The sequence below is a fragment of the Sus scrofa genome, chromosome 9, assembly GCF_000003025.6.
Source record: "Sus scrofa isolate TJ Tabasco breed Duroc chromosome 9, Sscrofa11.1, whole genome shotgun sequence".
Lineage (NCBI taxonomy): Eukaryota > Metazoa > Chordata > Mammalia > Artiodactyla > Suidae > Sus > Sus scrofa.
Genome location: NC_010451.4, coordinates 136,562,860 through 136,578,795, shown reverse-complemented (window position 1 = coordinate 136,578,795; position 15,936 = coordinate 136,562,860). Strand labels below are relative to the sequence as shown.

Sequence of the window (15,936 nt, the reverse complement as noted above, 5' to 3'; positions counted from 1 at the left end):
CCTGCAGCTTGAAAGAGGGCTGCTCTTCCAGGCAGTTGGAGCCCCCCGCCCCCCCCCCCGGGCCGGAGATGCCATGCCCACAGAAGAAACCTCCATGGCATGCGGAAGTTCCTGGGCCAGGGACAGAACCTGTGCCACAGCAGCAGCCTGAGCCACAGATCCTTAACCCGCTGAGCCACAGGAAAACTCCACAATGTATACTTTTAGTCTGGAGATAGATCCAAGCCTTGTTTAATCTGTGAACGTTTTCTTGAATTACATCTAAATATATTTTTCATTCCATCCCTGCAGGTTTTTCTTTAAAAATAGCAATTTTGAGTGTGTTGGATCTCTCCCATCTGCCTTTCCTTACCTTTTCTCAGACCTTCGACCTCTCGCTTCCGTTCAGAGTGCACGTCCGCCTGGCCTGTCCTCCAGGCCACTCACGGTGTGTGGTTCTCTTCTGAGATACGTGCCCGTGTACACTCATCGCGAGGATGTTTCCGAGCCCTGCTGCCTTTCCTTGCTTGTGCCCCTTGAACTCAGATCTCTGCTTTGAGCTTGGTGAAGGGATAGCTTGGGGTTTTTTTTAAATTCATGGCATTGCAATTGATTGCAATTTTTTTACAGTTGATTGCAGTTTTAACCTACTCCATGACAATATATTTCTAGTGAATGCTCTTTAATCCCATTTTTTCTACGACTTTTTTCCTACTTTCTATTATTTTCTCCTTTTATCTTGGGCGTCTTCATAGAAGAGTGACACTGGTTTGACCTCCTTTGAAGGAGGTCTCGGCCCAGTCATTTATAGGAAGTACATGTGGGAAAGAAGACAAGCCTTGGGTCGGATGCTGACAGGACAGAAGTAAACATTACTTAGTTATAAATAAACACCAAGTGTTGTGTATGTGATGTCACAATATAAACCCTCGAGGTTGGTCCTCCAACCAATACCTCTCCTGCCTGTGGTCACAGCTGCCTCCATGTTCAGCCTCACGCACCATCACGCGGACAAATCTCCCCAAATGATGCCATACTGATTTGCAATAGAACAGGTTTTCCCCTGGGTTGTCCCGTGGCAAATATACATCATGTTGGATAGTTATGGAGCTTCGTTATTTGAAGTATGAGCTATGGTAAACTCTTAGCTATAATAATTCTACAGTTACACACACACACACACACACAGGCACATACGTGTCCACGAGGGCTGCAGCCCAGGAGTCGTAGGGAAGCACTGCCTCTGGCTGGGGCACTCGTCTGGAAGGTGTGTGGAGGGCGAAGGTGAGTGTGAGCACGGGGGCAGGGAGCGTGGCCTTACCTAGTGAACCACTAGGCACACGTTATTATTTAAATCTGAATAAAAAAGAATGAAGTGAAAAGTCAGCTCCTTGGCTGCACTCTGCATGGCAAGTGCTCACGTGCCAGGTGGGGCCGGCCTGCGCCCCCCCGGACAGCGCAGCCAGGGGGCATTTCCCCATCACGGGAAGTCCCACTGGACAGGGCCGGTCTAGGTGAGCCCCGGGGTGAAAGGAACGAGGCGGGGCCCCTTCGGTAGCTGAGGAATGTCCTGAAGCGGCAGAGCTCCGGATCCCGGGGAGGGACCCCCGCCCTCGAGGGACCCCCACGGGCGAGACACGGGAGCCAGCATGTGCCGCCGCGGGCGACGCCCTCCACCGTCTCCCGTTTAGGCGGGTCCCCTTGGCCTTCTGACCGTCCCTCGGGGCGGTGGTTTCCCGTCACACGCGTGTACACGGTACACGAGGCCCGGAGACCATCACGCCGGGCCACGCGGAGAAAGACAGACCCCGCGTGACGGCAACTGCACGTGGGCTCTTCAGGACACGGCAGATAGGAAGGTACATGCAAGACAGAAACGGACTCACGGACGCGGAACACAAGCGTCTGGTGACCAAAGGGGAAAGTGTGAGTAAAAAATCCACACCGCTCGACGTATGTAACCCGCGAGACCCTACGGTGCAGCAGAGAACTGCGCTCAATAGTTCTCGTAATAAGAGTTCATAGTCAAATAGTAGTTACATTCTAGTAATAACAGAACTTGTAATAACCTATAAGGGAGAAGAATCTGAAAAGGAACATATATGTTTTATACACATATAAGGAGTTCCCGTGGTGGCTCAATGGTTAGCGAACCTGACCAGCATCCATGAGGACGCAAGTTCGATCCCTGGCCTCGCTCAGGGAGCTAAGGATCCAGCATTGCCATGAGCTGTGGTGTGGGTCGCAGACGTGGCTCAGACCCCACGTTGCTGTGGCTGTGGTGTAGGCCGGCAGCTACAGCTCCGACTGGACCCCTTGCCTGGGAACCTCCATATGCTGGGACAAAAAGGCCAAAAAAAAAAGTTTTATACATATATGTGTATAACTGAATCACTTTGCTATACACCTGAGACTGATACAACATTGTAAATCAGTCAACCTCAATTAAGAAAAATGAACAGTGCAGCTTTGGAGCAGGCTGGCTGGGCCTTAGCTCATCTGGCAACTCCAGCCTCCTTGGTCCGGCTGGTTCAGAATCACGTTAAAGCGTCAAGAATGAGCCCTGTCTTCCGTGTAACTGCCCTGGTGAGGCCCCCGTGGCTCCTTCTTACTCCGCAGAGACAGGGGCGGCTGTTTCTTCAGGTACAAAGCAGTACAGCTTGGCACACACTTCGGGTCCATGTGCAAACACGTGCACTTCATGTTTAGACGCTGGAACTGCTCTGGGTCGGGGAGACGCTGACGGTAACAGTGGCTCGTTGGGGGATAGAAAGAGCGCGTCTCCTGCCTCTGGCTCACCCGGGAACCTGCTCACTGCACAGGCTCATGTCGTTAGGAAGCATCCTCTTGTCTCAGGGAGCTGCGGAAGAGCCTAAGTGGATACCCTTGCGTTTGTTTTTTTCCTTTTTGGCCGCCCTGCAGAATGGGAGTTCCTCGACCAGGGATCAGATCTGAGCTTCAGTTGTGACCTATACCGTAGCTGCAGAAATGCCAGATCTTTAACGCGCTGTGCCGGGCCCGGGATCGAACCTGTGTCCCAGGACTCCAGAGACACTGCCAATCCCATTGTGCCACAGCGGCTGCTCTGATTCAGCCACCAGCCCAGAAACTTCCATAGGCCACAGGTGCAGCCCGAAAAAGAAAAAAAAAATCTTTGACTCGGCAATGGCCGGTCTTGGCTCACAGAGCAGCACAGGGGGACGAGACACTCCCCAGCTTCCCTGAGCTCCAGGAATTTCTGAGCCACGGCACCTGCTGTGTTTTCCCCCCTCCTAAGCCACCAGGGATTTGTCAGCTTCTAAGGTGGGAGTCTTGGAGGAATGGGGTGGGAAGACTGAGGATTATATTTAAAATGCCTGACGCTGTCCCAGGGAGCATATGGCCAGCATAACCCGAAGAAATGCTGCTGGGGGGTCTGGGGGACCATGTGGCGGAGGCAGCGCAGCCCCCCAGGCCCCCCCCCACCTGCATGCCCGCCCCATTGCCTTGCTCAGGTGTACACAGCGGTCCTGGCATGGCCAGGCCTGGATCCAAGTCTCTTGATTTTCTGACTGCCCCCCGCCCAGTGCCCACCATCCGCGCCCTCTGTTTTCAGGGCTGCACCCCAGCCCAGGGAGGTTCCCAGGCTAAGGGTGGAATCGGAGCTGCAGCTGCCGGCCTACACCACAGCCACAGCCACAGCAACACTGGGTCCGAGCCACATCTGCGACCTATGCCGCGGCTTGCAGCACCACCAGATCCTTAACCAACTGAGCAAGACCAGGGATTGAACTGGCATCTTCATGGATACTAATTGGGTTGTTAACCACTGAGCCACAATGGGAACTCCCCAGTCTGCTCTTTTGGCAGCTGAGATCTGCCCTGAGTCACCCAGGGACCCCAACGATGGCCTTCAATAACTTACACGGATGCCACAGCTGGGTCTGTGGTCAGGTTACTGGGCAAAGACAGGGCTTGCCTGGAAGACGAGCCGTCCTTTCTCCCACCCGCCGGCCCAGGCTCCCAGCAGGAACCCTCTTCAGCCTCCACCCCCCTCTCCTCCTTCCTAAAACGGGGCCACTGACACCAAGTTCCAGCACCCCCCAGATGCAGCTCAAGAGAGACAATGCGATGACACCCACGCGATGCATTAGCTTAATTAGAATCACTTTGAGTGGATGAGCCGGAGCTCTGTCCCCCACCAGCTGAGCCAAGGCAGCCCGCCCGGCTCCAGATCTACCCCGGGTCCCACTGGCCCCTTCCCACTGGTCTTGTCACCCCCCCAGCTAGAAATAACACTGGAAATGGAAGCTCGAAACTCACAGAAGCAAGCTACAAATAGCTAAGGAACATGTGAGCATCAAGTGCTAAACTGTTCAATAAATTCTTATGTTCAGTTTGCAACATGAACGATACAGACGGGAATAGCTGGATACAGACGGGAATAGCTGGATGCCATGGAGAGCTGTGTGCCCTCCTCCAGCCTCTGGAATCCCTGCTCAAGCCTCTGAGACTGCCCACACCTTAACCTCCGCTCTTTCTCTAAGAGAGACTCATCCTTAGCAGCGTCTGCCGTCTCTGATCTCAAACAACTGCAAGAACTGTGTGTCACCGTGCAGAGCCCAGGGCCTGTACACACGGACAGAATCAAAACGGAAATTTCTGAAGACACTGTTTCCCTTGTCAGGTGCAATGCCCCCTTTCCTGTTCTGTTCTGGTCTCTTTCCGATTGTATTTTATTTTATTTTGTCTTTTTAGGGACACACCTGTGGCACAGAAGGTTCCCAGCCTAGGGGTCGAATCGGAAGTATAGCTGCCGGCCTACACCACAGCCACAGCAACTCGGGATCCGAGCTACATCTGCGAACTACACCACAGCGCACGGCAACGCTGGATCCTTAACCCACTGAGCAAGGCCACAGATTGAATCCGTGTCCTCATGGATGCTATTCGGGTTCATTATCCACTGAGGCACAATGTAAACTCCTCTTTCCTTTTTAAAAATGCTGATCTTGGGAATTCCTGTTGTGGCCCAGTAGGTTAAGAACCCGACAGAGTCTCTGAGGATGTGAGTTTGATCCCTGGTCTCACTCGGTGGGTTAAGGATCCGGTGTGGCCTCAAGCTGGGTGTAGGTTGCAAATGCGGTTTGGATCCGGCGTTGCTGTGGCTGTGGTGTAGGTCGGCAGCTGCAGTTCTGATTTGACCCCCAGCCTGGGAACCTTCATATGCCGCAGGTTCGGTCATAAAAATAAACAAATAAATAAATGAATAAAATAAAATGCTGGTCACCAGATCCCCAAACTAGATTCACCACCCACCATAGGTTGAGCCCAGTGATTTGAAAACTTTGAATTGGAGAAGAACGGTGTTGAAGAATTTACACCTCCAACGTCAGGCCGCCTCCGAAGCTGCCGTGACTGAGGCCATGTGGAATCGAGAGCAGAGAAAAAAGGACCAGTGGAACGGAGTGGGGAGCCCAGAAACAGACCCGCATGAATGAGGTCAGTTGGTCTCTGGCAAAGGAGCAAAGACAACACAACGGAGCAGAGACCGTCTTTCCAACAAATAGTGCAGAAACAATGGCCATCCACATGCAAAGATGAATCTAGACAGAGACCTCACACCCTTCACAAAAACTAACCCAAGGAGTTCCCTTGTGGCTCAGGGGGGTTAAGGACCCGGCATTGTCCCTGCGGCGGCTCTGGCTGTTGCTGTGGCCAGGGTTTGATCCCTGGCCTGGGAACTTCTGCATGCTGCAGGCACTGCCAAAAACAAGACAGAAACAACAAAAACTAACCCAAAATTGTTCGCAGACCCGGCGTCCTCATGGATACTACTCAAGTTTGTCACTACTGAGCTGCAGCGGGAACTCCTAAAGTTCCTCTCGAAACAGAAATTTATGAAAGTAGCAAGGATTTTTTTTTCATTTTTTAAAGTTTTATTGAAGTCTATTTGATATACAATGTCGATCATTCCTGCTCTCCTGCTCTGCAACAAAGTAATTTGGTTACACGTACACACATCCATTCTCTCTCAGATTTTTTTCCCATAGAGATTATCACAGAATGTTGGCTACAGTTCCTTGTATTGGAGTTCCCGTTGTGGCCCAGTGGAAACGAATCTGACTAGTATCCTTGAGGGTGTGGGTTTGATCCCTGGCCTTGCTCAGAGGGCCTGGGATCTGGTGTTACAGTGAGCTGGTGAGCTGTGGTGTAGGTCGCAGATACGGCTTTGATCCTGCATTGCTGCGGCTGTGGTGTAGGCTGGCGGCTACAGCTCTGATTTGTCCCCTAGCCTGGGAACTTTCATATGCCATTGGTGTGGCCCCAAAAAGCAAAAAAATAAAAAAAAAAGAAAGTTCCCTGTGCCACACAGGAGGTGCCCATTGGCCAGTCATTCTGTAGACCTCACTGTGCCTATGCCAGTTCCAAAACCCCAGGGCATCCCCCCCAACCTGTCTCCCTTGGTAACCATAAGTTTGTTTTCAACCTCTGTGAGTCTGTTTCCATCTGCAACTAAGTTCATTTGTATCCTTTTTTTAAGATTCTGCATACCAGTGGTATCACATGGTGTTTTTTTCACAGTCTCACTTCACTTAGTATGAGAATCTCTAGGTCCATCCATGTTGCTGAAAATGGCATTGTTTCATTCTTTTTTATAGCTGAGTAATATTCCATTGCATATATGTACCACATCGTCTTTATCCACTCCTCTGTCTGGGGGGTTGGGGATCACTAACAAAACAAAATGGGTATTTAGGTGGCTTCCACGTCTTGGTTATTGTAAATAGTGCTGCTATGAACATTGGGGTGCATGCATTTTTTTTTTTTTTTGTCTTTTTGCCATTTCTTGGGCCATTCCCGTGGCATATGGAGGTTCCCAGGCTAGGGGTCTAAGCAGAGCTGTAGCTTCCAGCCACAGCCACAGCCACAGCCACGCAGGATCCGAGCTGCATCTGCGACCCACACCACAGCTCACGGCAACACCGGATCCTTAAGCCACTGAGCAAGGCCAGGGGTCGAACCCGCAACCTCATGGTTCCTAGTCAGATTCGTTAATCACTGAGCCACAATGGGAACTCATGCCTATATCTTTTTGAATTATAGTTTTCTCTAGACATTTGCCCAGGAGTGGGGCTGCTGGATCCATATGGTAGTTTTAGTTTTTTGAGAAAACTCCAGACTGTTTAAAAGAAAACCGACAAGGGAATGCTTGCCTTTGCAAGTGTCAAATGCATTAGAAGGTTCTAAAGTTTCAGCACTGTAGCCCTGGCACAGAAATGAAAGAAAAATTTCATAGAATCACAACAGCGAGCTCAAGAAAGGGAGATATGAGGGGAGGACCTTTTGGCAAAAGTAATGTTGGAAGAATGAGCTTATTCTCTGGGGGAGAGAATCAGGGGTGTATCTCATGCCTTTTACCCCACAGCAAATTTCAGGCGGAGGAAAGCTCTAAAGGAAACATCTGAAAGTGTGAAATATTAAAAGGCTGGAGAGCAAACACACTCTGAGTGGGGGAGCATTTCCCAGGTTCCCCAGAGATGAGGGGCTTTCTCAAGATTATCTCGACCTTTCCACCAGAAGAAATTAATGTTTAACCAGCATCTGAGGCTCAAAAGGCCAGGAGGCGTGGATCGGAAAGGCCGGGAGAGTGAGTGATTTCAGCACGAACTCCCCAGCGTCCCCACCGCCTTCCAGCCCCCAGAGCCAGCGCGTCTCTGCACAGAGCGGACAACGACAGGGCCGGAGTCCCCAGCAGGTAAGTCCTGGCCTCATACTAACAGGTTGTGCTTGTTGGAAATGGCACCCTGTACCCTGACCCCCGGCGGCGGCAGTGCCAGGCGCTGGCGTGCTGCTCGGCTCGCCTGGGCACTGGGCAGCATGACCGGCCGATGGTGTCTGTCGGGCTGCGGGCTTGCCAAGCTCGGGGATGGTCGCTGTGCCCACACACGCACACACTCAGCTGTGTGTGACGAGGCAGGTCCTGGGGAGCAACCCGGACAGCTGCTCACCTGTCAGACACAGGACACGTGTCCCGACCGCTTGCCACCAGCGTGGTCTGGGCACGGCATCCCATAGCCTCGTGGCCTCCTCTCCAAAATGGGGGTTTAGTGGTACCCACCGCGTCAGGTTCCTGGGAGCCCTGAATCTCATACTGTCTGGAAAATATCCAGCACGTGGGAGGGGGTTGATGGCTAGTAGCCACTCCTTGACCTCTGCAACCTCTGTGACTGCCCAGGCTCCACCTTCATGACATGCAGTATACACTACCCAGAGGCTAATCCAGAGTCTCCCTATGGCATTTGAGAGAGCGAGAGGCTCTTTCGTGCCCACTTAGTAGGCTCATTTCAGTCCCATCAGAAAATACAATTTTTTTTCTGTTTAGGGCCATACCCACGGCATGTGGAGGTTCCTAGGCTAGGGATCGAATCGGAGCTGTAGCTGCTGACCTACACCACGGGATCAGAGCCATGTCCTACGTTGCAGCTCATGGTCATGCCAGATCCTTGACCAACTGAACGAGGCCAGGCATTGAGCCTGCGTCCTCACGGATACTAGTCAAGTTCTCAAAACAATAATAAAATTACTGTTTTAACTCCAGTCTGATGGAGAAGCAAAGTTTTCTTCTCAAGAACTGTACCATCTGGGAGTTCCCGCTGCGGTTCAGCGGGCATGGTCTTCTCGAGAAGCGGCCGGGGGGCCTCGAGGCAGAGTGGTGAGCCCTGCGGGCGTCTGCCCTGAGGATCTTGAGTGGCTCTGGGAGGGGGCTGGGTGGCAGGTCAGGTGGCAGCTCTGGAGGAGCTCCTCCTTGTAATTTGGTATCAGCCAGATGAAGGTGTGGGACGGAGGTGCCTCAGCGAACTGTCACGCCAGATGTCCTCAGAGTGGATTCAGGACGTTCTGAAGCCCGGAAAATGTTGGTGCTGCTTACGATTCAAAGTGACGTTCAGACTTTTAAATATCCCCAAGTAATGGGTGAAGACAGGGAGCCACCTGCGAGATCACCAGCCCTGACCCCTGCACCCTTGGCCACCAACGACCGGGAGGAGCAGAGCTGCACTACCCCTGTAATGAGGCCATTCGTGAATTATCTATTAAGCAGCTACTTTATAAAACGATAAAAGGTTCAGTCTTAGTTAGTCATTAAACTAAGAAGTAATAGTTTTAAACACAACAGACCTAATGGAAAAGACTTAAATGTATAAACAAAATCTTGGCACAACGACAGGGAGAAATTGGCAAGTTTACCGTCATGGAAGATTTTTTTAATTTAATTTTTATTATAGTTGATTTATAGATCTCTAGCAATGAGCGCGAGCTAGATGAGAGTGCAGGCTAACAGAAGCATTAGTAAAGACTGGAAACATTTCAACAAGTAACAGTCTTGGTTTGTTGGATGTATGTGGAACGCTTCACCCAATAATTAGAAAAGACTCTTTTCAAGTTCACGTGAAAAGTTTAGACAAATTCAGGATGTAGCAGCTATAATGCAAGACTCAATGTCGATCAGAGAACTGTTATTGTACCAGCTGCTCTCCGACCACAATTCAATTAACTAAATTACAATTCAAGAAAAAGATAAGTAAAAATTGCTATATGTGTCTGGAAAGTTTTTGAAAGCTACTACATAACTCACGAATCAAATTCAAAATGTAATGCAAATTGGAAATCCCGTTGTGGCGCAGCGGAAATGAATCTGACTTGGGAACCATGAGGTTGTGGGTTCGATCCCTGGCCTCGCTCAGCAGGTTAAGGATCCGGCGTTGCCCTGAGCTGTGGTGTAGGTCGCAGACAGGCTCGGATCTGATGTTGCTGTGGCTGTGGCAAAGGCTGGCAGCTACAGCTCCGACTGGAGCCCTAGCCTGGGAACCTCCATATGCCACGGGCACGGCCATAAAAAGCAAAAAAAGAAAAAATGTAATACAAGTTAAATAATGCTTAGAAATAAATGAGAATGAAATATGTTAACTTTAATTTTGAGCGTTGTATTGAAGGTAGTACGCAGAAGTAAGCAAATGGTTTCAAATTCTTATATTAGAAAGTTAAAAAGGTCAAAATAAATGAGACAATCACTCAACGAAAGACCTTAGACAGTGGAGCTCTCCTGGGGGCCTAGCAGACCTGAGGTTGTCTCTGTGAGGATGTGGGTTCAATCCCTTGCCATGGTGCAGGCCGGCAGCTCCAGCTCCAATTCAGCCCTTAGCCTGGGCACTTCCACATGCTGCAGGTGCAGCACCCCCCCCAAAAAAAGTCGGTGATGAGATGTTTACAACCACTGCTTCTATTCAGCTGTGTTCAAGAGGCCCTAGGACAGCGCGAAGCGAGTACAGAGTTTTAAATGTTACGTCTGTTTTCATAGAAGATAATCCACCCGAATGAACAGAGAAATTATTAAAAGTTCTAAGACAATCTAGTTAGGTGGCTAGAAAAAGTATTACACACATAAAAATCAATTGCAATGCCATGTGTTGGCAGTAAATACTTATCTCTGATTAGTAACAAGAAAGATCATCTTTACACATGTTTATGAGACATTTGGTTTCTATTTCCGATAAATGCTAGTATTTCTGCTGAGTCGTCTTTTTCTTATCAAAAGGTCTTTTTAGATGACAAATCCTAACCCACAATGACCAACATGCATTTCAAGTCCCTTCCTGCACTTGGTAGGTTCTTTCCGGTTTCCATAGATTGAAGAACAAATATTCTTAACAGTAACTCAGTCAAATGTGTCAGTCTTTAATGGTCAGTTGATTAAGTGAATCATTCAAGAAATCCTTTCCCACTTTTGATTAAAGTGGTATGGAATCTGTTCATCAGTTTTAGGAAAATGGGAATATTTACAATACAGAATATTTTCCTCCATGGGCAGGCATTTATTTCCATTTATTGGGGTTCCCATTGTGGCTCAGCAGAAACAAATCCGACTGGTATCGCTGAGGATGCAGTGTCATCCCTGGCCTCGCTCAGTGGGTCGGCAGCTGTGGCTCCCCTTCCATCCCTAGCCTGGGAACTTCCGCGTGCCCGCAGTGAGGGCCTAAAAAGACAAATGTACATACGTGTATCCATTTATTTGGGTCGTCCTTAAATCTTCCTATGAGCATTTGTAAGTTTCTTCATACAAGTCTTGCACACATTGTGTAAGATTCTGTGAGGTCCATTCCTAGCGTCCTTGATCGTCAGTCAGAACTTGTCACTGTCACTGGGGATGGGAAAGCAGCCGCCCAGGCCACACAGCAGGTGGGGAGGCAGGTTAAGCCTGAATCTGCAGCCTGAAGTCTCAGCCCCGGGCTGCCTCTTCAGGCTCCTCCACACCCTCCTGGGTCCCCCCCCCCCCCGAATCAATCTCAAGTCTATCCCTTCTCTCCCTGCAATTTACTCTCCAAGCAACAGCAGAGCAACCTTCAGATCCCTAAGCCTGTCCTCAGTTTGCTGCCTCAAACCCTTCAAAGGGCTTGGTGTCCCTCCAGACGCAGGCAGCCCGTTGCTGCAGGCTCGCCTCTGGGCTGTGCCCTCTTCACAGGCGAGCCTAGCAGCTCTGGGCACAACAGCCAGCCTGGCTTTCTCTCTGCTTGTTCTTTCACGACATGTCCCATCCTGCAGTGCCACCCAGCAAGCACACCTGGCAGTGCCGGGCATCGGGGCGGCTGGCCTGCTGGTGAGGGATGGCCTGCTCTCCCACATGGTGACCTTGGGCAAATTCCTGACCTCTCTGGGCCTCTGTTTCCTCATCTGTCAATGAGGGATGATGATACTATCTACTTGGGTATGGCACGTGTGGGGGACCGCGTGACCCTGTGTAAGGCTGCCTATAATAGAACCTTTATCAGTGCTAATTACTATCTCGGTCACTCTGTGAAATGGGAGACGTCCTTCTTTGCGCCGGCCTCGTCTCCCAGAGGCTTCTCATCACCCCCGTATTCCTGCGCAGGGTCTCCCGGGATCACTCGGGGTTTAGCCAGTGTCTGCGCTGGGCCGGGTGCTGTGCAGGGAGAGGCATCGCGCCGGCCCGGAGCGCCCCATCCCGGCCAGCTCACCCCGTCTTCCCCCGTGTGGAGGGACGAGCGGTCCTGGGCGGCTCCCTGGCGAGGTGGTTCCTGCGCTCAGTCAGTCCGCCCCGGCGCAGACCCGCTGGATCCCCCAACCCTCCGGCGGTGCGCGGTCCGCGCGGGGAGGGAGGGAGGGAGCCAGCCCGCGGCCCCGGCGGCCCCGCCCAGGCCTCCGTCTCAGCCTCAGCCGGAGCGCAGATGCTCCTTGGAAGAGATGCTGCTTCTTTAAAGCCGCAGGGGGCGGGGGCCGCGCTTGGTCCTCTCTGGGCCCTTCCCAGCGCCTGACTGCGCTGCAGGCCCTGCAAGTGCGCGCTGCAGTGTGGTGTGCGGTGGTGTGTGCTGCGCGTGTGTGTTTAGGATGGTGTGGGCACCCCTGTGTGTGCACATGGACGTGGTGCCGTGCGTGCAGCACTGGTGTGTGCACTGTGTCGTGTGCACTAGTGCGCGCATGGGTGGTGTGTGCAGAGGAAGCTGCGGGTCCCTGCTGGCGGGCGTGGCCTCCACCTTGGCCCCTTTCTGGCTCTGGTGCTCTGAGGCCGCCTCCGGAGAGGAAGGGACCCTGCCCCATGAGGCCGGGGTCAGCCTGCCCAGCGAGGGGCAGGAGAGGCGAAGCCCCAGCCCGAGTTTGAAGAGATCCGTGTCTTGAGGGCGGTGTCTAAAGGCGTAAAAAAACCATGTCTTTAATCCGGGGAACCTGGGTTCAAATCCTTGCCTGCCTGTGCTTCTCTCTCCATCTGGGCTAATGGGCTTGGCACGCTGAGCCTCCCGTGGTCACGTCAGTGCTGGTACAGCAGGTCCTGGCTTGCCGTGCCCGGCCCGCTTCTTGGCCTCTTGAAAGAGCAGGGACCCTGCTGCTGCTCAAAGGTCGTCCAGAGACACAGGGGAGCTGGCTCCTGTCTGGGTCCCGCAGTGGGGCACAAGGCCCGTCTTCCTTGGCCTCTTGCCCCCCAACCCCTGCAGGCTCAGCCGTCTCTGGGCCCCACTCTGCCTCTGCTGACCCCCCCCCCCCGCCCCGGCCTGGGGAGGGTGCGGAGCAGGAGGGCGGAGGAGGTGGGAGATGCTGCCAGGGAAGGAGCAGAGCAGGCTGCTCTGATTGGCTTTGGGGAGGCGGACACTCTGTCTACATAAATGGCAATCACATCCTCTGTGCCTTTTAACTGTCACCAAGGAGAAGAGAGAGAGACAGAGAACAAGCACCCCGGGCTGCCTGTGAGTACTGCTCTTTGTCCTTGTAGCCTGGGGGTCTGGGCCTGTCACGGAGCCGGCTCCGGTGGCGGCGCCCTCCAGTTTGGGGGCTTTGGGGACTGGAGGTTTGTCTCTTGACTCCAGCTGGGTGGATTTCCTCTGGCCAGCTGGGAGGGCTTGCGTGCAGCTGTGCGCTGGTGGGGCAGGCCGTAGGAACTTTTTGAGAAAATATGCGCCAGCCTAAGTTCCCTGTTGCTTTCGTGTGGTGTCATGTCTAAGCAACAAGTCCCATAAAGAATCAGAAACTTATGATTTTTTTTTTAGCCTAAAATCTCTGAGCCACAACGGCAACATACTAAATGAGTGGAAATTATTTTCCAGGCTGGGAGATGGGGTGGGGAAAGAGGAGGCTGGGAGCCGGATAGACCTCTCCGGCCCTCTAGCTGTGAGGGAGAGCGGGCCGCGTCCTGCCGATGTTTGTAAAAATCGGGTCTGATGTTTATAAAGGGCCCGGCACACAGTAGGTGGTTACTAATGGGAGCTCTGTTATTAACCAGCAAGGAGCCTGCAGGTGGGAAAGTGGGAGGGATTCTAAATGCAGCCAAGGGGTCCACCTGCCAGGGTTTGTTGTTTCCTCCAGTTTCCAAGGGAAATTCTAGCAGGTGGCCTGGGTTTTCCCCTTCATCCGATTTCTCTCAAAGGCTCCAAGAGTTGGGTCTTTCCAATTGATTTCTCATTTCAATCAGCAATATTTCCCTTCCAGAATCAAAAGGAAAGGGGACAGTTGCAGCATAGAAGCTGGCCAGGACAGTGGTCATCCTGGAACAATTAAGACATAGGCAAGATGAGGAGTGTCTGGATGCTTCAGAAAGAAAGAAGACTGTGACTTTCCCAGCAGTCTCTTCTGTCTCTCCTGGGCACGTGGCAGGTGGATAGTTTGATTAAAATTATTTAAAAAAACCCCCAAACCCTTTGAACCTCCACCAATTCAAATAAATAGCTGGGGGGGTTATGAATGTTTCCCCTTCTTCAAGATATTGCTTATTCTGGAGGCTTTACTCTGTTTTTCTTCATCTGAGTCTGGGGACAAGTTTGGGGAGAGACTCCTAGGCTCCCTTGATATCTTAGAAGTGTGGTCCCGAGGTTTCCCCAGGTTCCATCAGCATTTCTGGAGGAGGAAGCTCAGAGCATCCACGGCCTGTGGATTGGCACAGGGCCTCAGAAGAAAGGCTGAAATTGTCCTGGTTCTCGGTGCAGCCAGGTTCCCTGTAAGCAAAGGGCGGGGGGGGGGGTTCCCTGTAAGCAAAGGGCGGGAGGGGGGACCCCCAGGCCAAAGAGAACTGGTCTGGTTCTCTGAGTGCACAGACCTACGTGCAAAACTGCTTACCAGCTGTGTGGCTTAGTCCAGCCACCTGCTTCCCTGCACCTGTCTCCTCTCTAGAGTTGGGATAATTTTGCTGCTTTGTAGGGATGCCATGAAGATTGAGAACAGAGGTGGGGCCACCCCGGAGACCTGGGAACGGTCACCATTCAGGATGAGTCAAGGTGTGGGGGATATGAGGGAGGAGCCCTTCTTCTGGGTTGTCCAGCCTCTGCCTGTTTCCGTTTGCATCAGGACCCGTCTAGGTGGGCCCAGTGCTCCCACCCAGAGCATCTTCTCCTGTGTGGCGACCACAAGCTGAGTGGCAGGTGCTGCCTTCCCTGCCCAGGTGGGAGCCTCCATTGGGGTCTGTGGGCTACGACTCCTCAGGGCCCATGAGGGCACAGGTGACAGGCAGCCCAGGTATGCATGGATGCCCGGCCACAGGGGTCAGGGAGGAGGCTGGCTTCAGAATCAGAAATGCCGGCACCGCTGCTCCCATTCCTGGTTCTGAGGCCTCGGTCCAGGCACTGGCCCCCGGGAGCCTTGGTAAAAGGCAGTAATAATACTTGCAGTAATAACACTTGCAGTAATAACACTTGCAGGGGTGTCGAGCATGTCAGTGATGGAAAGCGTATGGCGAGCTTAGCAGCAGGTCAAGTCGGGCATCACCGAGTCATTTGGCTTCTTGGATGGTGGGATGTGGCCGTCAAGGGCCAAGCGTTCTCAGGGTCTGGCTCAGAGGGCCTCAGATGCAGGCTTCTTAGCAATGCGGGTGACAGGCCTGAAGCCGCGCCCTGAGAAACAGCGAAATGTTCACAGTGAGTCAACGAGTCAGTATTTACTGCCGAGCTGATCTGTGAAAAAAGTGGAGAACCCCTGAGAAGTGAGCCGGAGACGCCTGGACGCCCAGCAGCAGGTGTCCTGTGTTTACTCTTGCCGGGAAGTCGCTACGTGGTGTAGCCACAGGGCGTTCCTGGCTATTGTGAAAAGAAACGAACTAGAACATGATTTAATTGTCTCAAGTCTATAGAAAAGGCAGCTGGTTGTGAGCCTTTATCAGCTCTTAATGCGACTTCAAGAGAAAGAGAAAGGGGAAGAATTGAGAAAAAAATGAGGGAAAAAATGAAGGGGCAGGATGTCTGGTCTTACACCAAAATAGACAGAAACGGGGGAGTTCAAAGTACGGGTGCTTCTCGTGCAAATGTTTTAGAGACCAAACAGGGGTGGGGATGATAAAATCATAAAGTTTTAAGCTTAAATTGCACTTGTGGGTGAACGATAAAAGCTAGCAGAGGTGGGGTGGTTATGCCCACCAGGCTGATGGTGGGTGACATTTTTGTGTCCCTCTGGTTTTTCTGGAAAGAAATTTGGCAAAACGCAAAA

The 15,936-nt window shown here is 52.1% G+C and overlaps 1 protein-coding gene across 4 annotated transcripts in view; it reads left to right on the top strand.

Annotated features, from left to right (window-relative positions):
* DDC (dopa decarboxylase) overlaps nucleotides 7,576-15,936 on the top strand; it is a 74,857-nt gene continuing 66,496 nt past the window's right edge. The window contains exon 1 of one of the 4 annotated variants that reach the window (XM_021063927.1): nucleotides 7,576-7,717. The gene's annotated coding sequence lies outside the window, so the exon portion shown is untranslated. Of the gene's footprint in view, nucleotides 7,718-13,069; nucleotides 13,215-15,936 lie in introns of those variants that run through there. The other 3 variants (XM_021063930.1, XM_021063928.1, XM_021063929.1) reach the window with 3 other exon arrangements.